The sequence below is a fragment of the Apaloderma vittatum genome, unplaced genomic scaffold, assembly GCF_000703405.1.
Source record: "Apaloderma vittatum isolate BGI_N311 unplaced genomic scaffold, ASM70340v1 scaffold1055, whole genome shotgun sequence".
Classification (NCBI taxonomy): Eukaryota; Metazoa; Chordata; class Aves; order Trogoniformes; family Trogonidae; genus Apaloderma; species Apaloderma vittatum.
Genome location: NW_009715270.1, coordinates 12,378 through 18,672, shown reverse-complemented (window position 1 = coordinate 18,672; position 6,295 = coordinate 12,378). Strand labels below are relative to the sequence as shown.

At 48.5% G+C, this 6,295-nt stretch overlaps 1 protein-coding gene across 1 annotated transcript in view; it reads left to right on the top strand.

Annotated features, from left to right (window-relative positions):
• Positions 1 to 6,295, top strand: part of LOC104273650 (exocyst complex component 6B-like) — a gene marked incomplete at both ends in the record, with an annotated part of 34,958 nt that overhangs the window by 20,342 nt on the left and 8,321 nt on the right. The window lies entirely within an intron of this gene.

Genomic DNA, 6,295 nt, shown 5'->3' with positions numbered 1-6,295 from the left:
GCTCTTCGTTTTAACGCCGGTAGCATCGATACGACGTGCCGCCGCGGTTGGATGCTTGCACCCTTTTTTTTTTCCTGGAAACTGAGCGGAGCTAAGCCTTGACTGTTTGCAGGCTCTGGGCACCTGGGGCTTTCTAAGTCAACATCGAAGGTCTCAAATCAACGCCAGCTTCTGGAAAGAAAGAGCCTTGTTAAAGCAATTTGAGGCCAGCTTCCATCAAAGCCGGGGCTCAGTTGCCAGCGGGGCTGTGGGAGCTGCTGGGGAGCGGGCAGGGATGCTTCGGGCTTCCAGGAGCTGGGGTTGGATGTCGACCGTCCCTCCGCGGTGTTTTCAGGACGTTCCCCTAAGAGAGACGGACGCAGGAACTCCCGTTGCCTCTGGCTTTGTCGAGGCTTTCGATCGTTTCGAAGCCAGATGTATTTATTTCTTTTAATTGAATCCAGTGCCTAGACAGCTATGGAGTCAGCTTCCTACGGAGAGGGGTGCATTAGTTTCATTAAGGTAAATCAGTGAAAAATAATACCTGGAGGTCCCCTGGAAAGGGTCAGGAATGGAGTAATCCCTTTATATGGTGGCACTTTGCAAGCCTGCTCGTAGTTGGGTTTGGTTTTAACTGCAACGGACTCTAATTTTCCTTTTAACCCCTCTAATTTTCTGTTCTCTAGGTAGTTTGTATTAATAGGTGGAAATAAATCACTAATCTGCCCGTCTAAAAGACACCGCCAAATAAAAATCGGCTTGCACAAAGTAGCAGGAGCAATTGTCAGGGAGTTCAGAATGTCTGGTGGCTAATCCTGGAAGTTTCTCGGTGTCGTAGATATGGACACACGATAAAAAAAAAAAAGCTGCCTGGGATGCAGACACGGCCAAAGCACGAACAGCATCCACACTCCTCCCTGTACGGTCCTCAGGAGGCTTCATCTGCTCTTCAAAGATGGTCTTGAGTCTCTTGGGGGGGGTTGCTTGGACCAGCTTGCCCTGAAGGTTGGGCAAAATGCCCCTAAAACGAGGTGGAGAGATGTACACGGCTGCGTAGTCCTGTGCCGTGGTCTGGTGGCTGTTGCGCTACTTTCTTGGTCTTCTCAAGTGCCTCCCGAAATCCCCAATCCTGATCAAAGTGAAAGGGTGGGAAGAAGAACTGACGGTTGCTTTAAAGTGTTCAAACATGGCAAATTTAGCTTTTTTGGCCGAGGAGAAAGCTGACCCCTTATTAACCCAGGAGCGCTAGTTAACTCGAAGCCGGCTAAGCCAAGTTATCTTGTAATTACGTGGTTTCTTGTCTACTTTCAGCACTTTTGAAAATTAAGCTGAAATGCCCAGTCCCATAAATCCTTTAAACCAGGGTGTGCGCGCTTCCCTAGGTGTTGCTTCCCTTTGTGTAAGTCATGTTTGGCTTTGATTTTTATTTTACAAACTTGGATTCATAAAGCTACTTGGTTCTTAGTTCTGCGCTCACGTACGTACACAAAGGTTTAGATATGTGGGACGGGGAGCCAAAAACCCATCCCCGGCGTAAAGAATCCAAGCGTGCTTGCTGCCTCCTGCACTGGAACCCAAACAGAAGTTAGGAGTGTGGTTTTTTCCTTCCCCTCCTTTACAAATTGAAGGGAAAAAATAGACTTTGTGGTTTTATTCTTCCCTTGTACGTCATCCAGTGGCAACCCAAAATCTTGTGAGGCTTTTAAGTTGTGAACGTGCAGAGGAATGTCGATGAAAGCCACATCTGCTTCCAAAACCCCCAACTACCTCCTTTAACCTACCCAGAGGAGTAGACTCACCTGTCCTAGAGGAGCCCAACCTTCACGTTTAATGTCCTTGGCAGGGGGCACTTGAGTTGAGATTGCGCAGAGAAGCGGTGGGACCGCGTTGGGAGCTGATAGTCAAACGCAAGCGTGGTTGAACTCTGTGCGTGTGGTTGAAGTGGCTGCAATGAAGGACGCGTCGTTTCGTGAAAATCCTAGAGGTGCCTCCACACAGAGAATCATAGAATCATAGAATGTTTAGGGTTGGAAGGGACCTCAGAAGATCATCTAGTCCAACCCCTCTGCCAGAGCAGGATGCCCTAGCGAGGGTCACACAAGAACGCGTCCAGACAGGTTTTGAAAGTCTCCAGAGATACGTTCTCCCTGGATCTCACAGGCTGCGTTCAGTGTAATGGCAAGAGAGAGCAAAAAAAGCGTTTGAAAGTGCAGAGCCTTGTGGTTTTTAACCGTAACGCCTCGATACTGAGAAAGGAAATTTAATGTAAGGTTTCGATTTTGGAGAAATGTGAAACGAGGTGAATTTTCGTACTTGTGTTGGTCAGCTCTGAATCGTAGAATCATAGTCATAAAATCACAGAATCGTAGAATCATAGAGTCATAAAATCACAGAATCATAGAACCATTCAGGTTGGAAAATCCCCTTGGGATCATTGAGCCCAACCACTAACTCTACTCTACAAAGCTCAGCCCTGACCCATCTCCCCCAACCCCGCATCTCAACGAGCTTTAAACCCCTCCAGGGATGGGGACTCCACCACCTCCCTGGGCAGCCTGTGCCAAGCTCGCACTGCTCTTGCTGGGAAATCTTTTTTCTTAATGCCCAGTGTGACCCTGCCCTGTTGCAGTTTGCAGCCGTTCCCTCTGGTTCTATCGCTCATTACCCGTGAGAAGAGACCAGCCCCAACCTCTCCACAGCTTTCTTTCAGCGTGGAAAAAAAAAAATTTAAAAAAAATCTCCCAAATTGGGCGTTGATGGCTCATGGAGTGGAAATGGAGTGGGTGGTGTTGGTTTTTTTTTTTTGCTGTTGTTTTTTGAGCTCATCCTTTTTCCCAATCTGTTCAACATCTGGGACTGAAGTCGTGCATCGGTTGCGTTTCCAACCGGTGGCCGTACGTCACGGCGACGTGCCAGCCCTTCCTTCGGCGTCTCGGCGAGCAGAAATCTGCGCAAAACGGGGAATCTGTGTGTGCGAAGGGTGAGAAACCCTCGGGCTCTGCCGTGAGGATGAGCGTGCTCTGAGCCTCGAGATCTTCCCCCTTGTGTTTCTAACATCTAATTATAATTGTCAAATTATACAGTAAAGATGAAGCGGTTTAGTTCACTCTTGTCAAGCCTTCCTCCTGCCCTAACTGGCAGATGCTTTGCCCTGATAAATCAGCAGAAAGAAGTGTGGTTCTAACCCCTTCGTACGTTAGGGGGAAAAAAATAAAATCAAAATAAATCTGTAGTTAATCAGCTTTTTGTTTCCAAAATGGCAGCTGCTTTGTATTTAATGGAAAATCAGGCTCTTCCCAATGGAAAGAATGTTATTCCCAAAGCGAATACAAAAGAAAATAAAAGCCACAAAAGAAGACGATGGAATATGGATTTTTTTTCTTATTTTCATTTTTTTTTATTCCTCGTTCGTTCCAGTGGTGGAGCCGCACGCCCCCGTCACGGTCGGGCCACGGCTCTGGTTTGCGTCAAGTAGCTCGGAAGTTTCTCAGCCCCATGGATACGGGGACCAGGATAGAGGCGAGAAAAATGAGGACTACTTCGTGCTTTTTACGTGCACAGAGAGTCGTTAAACGCACGTTATTTACGGGCTTAATTCCTTTGCAGGCTGAGATGCTTCTGCTGTTGGAGCACCATGGTTTTCCCTTGGTACCTCTTGTTGCAGAGCCCTGGTGTCTTTATTCGGAGGTCAATGAGCTTTGTGGAGACCCAGGTGGTGGGAGGACGAGGAAGTTGAGGAGCATCACCTTGTCCAAGCCCTCCCGGCAGGTCCATGGGTCCTTTCTCGCTTTGCTGCTCATGTCTGCTCTGAAATGTATTTGTAGAGCAAGTAGGGTGGGACTTTTTTGGTCTTTTATTGTTTAAAAAAAAGAGAGTCACATCGAGAAAGTGGAAGGCAGCAGGTCTGGGACAGGAGTTTGATGGCACAGGTTGAACCTCCAGCCTGGTCTGGGAGAGTTGGGATCATAGAATCGTAGAATTGTCAGGGTTGGAGGGGACCTTAAAGCTCATCCAGTTCCAACCCCCTGCCATGGGCAGGGACATCCCCCACTAGATCAGGCTGCCCAGAGCCCCATCCAGCCTGGCCTGAAAAACTCCCAGGGATGGGGCTGCCACCCCCTCTCTGGGCAACCTGTGCCAGGGTCTCCCCACCCTCATGGGGAAGAACTTCTTCTGAATGTCCAAGTTAGGATGGTTACGTGATTTCTGAGAGGTTTCTCAGTTAAATCAAGAGGCTCACAAGGATAAAGCACACCATTCCTACTGTTTCTCACATCATAACACTGTCAGACACCTCACAGCGACTGGCCGGAGTGCTTTCCCCTGGAAGGGACCTTAGAGATCCTTTAATCCAACCTCCCTGTCATGGGCAGGGATGCCACCTCTCAGCTAGATCAGGCAACACATGGGGACCGAGCAGGAATCGAACCCATGACCTCAGTGTTGTCGTTGTTGTCGGCACCACGCTCAACCCACTGAGCTAACCGGCCCCTTACACAGGTTCTCTCAAGCATCTCAGGAGACCCAACTGCAGGTGGATGCTCCAGCACAGGTGCCGCTCCTTTCGGGTGCTCTGCACATAGCTGTTTGCACGCTAGAGACTTCTAAAAAGTGGTTAATTAAATCTATCCTGCTGTGTGTTTGGATGGTCTGCAAGAAAAAAAAGGACTCAGATCTTGGAATCCTCTATTTCCTTGAGTTTTTATGGGTTTTTTTTGCATGTATGCAAAAAACACCCCACAACGCAGCAGCTTTGCACTCCTGAGCACCTAAAAAGGCCTCTGCCTGGTTGTATGTGTTTGCGTGAGCCTCCGTAAAGCTCCAAAGAAGCTCGGTTGTAACAGCTGCGTCCCGAGGTATTTCCCTTCTCCACCCCCTGCCCTTCCTTCTATTTATTTATTGTCCTATTTAAAAAAAAAAAAAAAAGAAGTAGATGTCGACTCTTGACAGCACAGTCAAAGCGAGGGAAAACTTGTGTTCCTGTGCCTGCTCTTATCCTGGATCCTCTTATTTCCTGGTTACAAAGTCCTTGAGTTGTGCTTTCGCTGTCGGGTGTATTTGCTTCTGCTTGTAAGCAAGTAGTTCGTAGTGCCAAGACCCCTTGATGGCTACGCAGGAAAAACCTTGCTGTGGACTTGGTTACTCCATAAATTGTCGTTTGTTTAAAGAGCAAAAAAACTGCCAACTGAGTAAAATAATGTTATAAAGGAAATAGCCAACCACTCGCAGATCTGTCTGTGGGAGCTGATCATGACTGTCACTGCAGATGTTGTTCTCTCCCAAAGCCTTGAGTCTCCCACCAGCTTCAGCCAAAATAGCCTCCAGCTGTCGACCTTGGGCGTCCTCAACACAGCCAAACTGTTACGCTTTCTTCACAGAATCATTGAATCATAGAATGGCCTAGGTTGGAAGGGACCTTAGAGATCATCTCATCCAACCCCCCTGCTGTGGTATTTGGTTTTTTTTTAAAAAAAATTTTAAATACCTCTGGAAAACGGCCACTTAAGCGTGGGCTCGCGCTCAGCTTTTGCCTGAGTTTGAAAGCAGTTCTGCTTCAGTCAGAGGACGGTGGCCTTCCAGGGTGGTTGGAGCAGCTGCTCTTTTTGCTCTTCAGTTGCCGTCAGCTTTCCAGGTGAGCGCGTCCTTGCGCCAGACAGATTTCACTCAGAGTTGTGTTAGTTGGCCCTGCTTTAAGGTGTTGCTCTTCGTGGGTTTGCTGTGGCAAACCTGAGGTGTTCCAGTGGTGGAAGGCCGTCTCTTGACCCAAGCTGTTGCGTGACAACGATGGTTGAAGTCATGGGAAGACAAAAACCCCAGTTTGGCTCAGAAAAGGCTGTGGCAGTACCTCGGTGGTGATAATCTGTTTAAATCTGGTGATTTACTAGTGACAATGAAGCTTCTTCCGTAGGTCACTGCAACCAACCCTACTCCCAGCCCAAATAATCAGGTGTGCAGGGGAGCAGAGCACTGTGAATAGCAGGGTGGATTTTGTAGCTGTTGGAAGGGACGTGAAGGTGACACCATTGACCGTTCCAAGTAGGTCCCAGTCGTTCACTGAATCAGATGTGCCTTCCTCAAACATGTGGGCAGGCATCGCGTCTCTTTTCATAAGTCTGGGCATCAGGAAGCCTTTAACTTTGTAACTGCCAAGTGAGATGAAGACCTGATGGGGGTCCAAGGCTGGGGAGCACCCCTTTCCCCGGGGCTCAGGATGTTGCTCATCATAGAATCATGGAATTGTCAGGGTTGGAAGGGACCTTAAAGCTCATCCAGTTCCAACTCCCTGCCATGGGCAGGGACATCCCCCACTAGATAC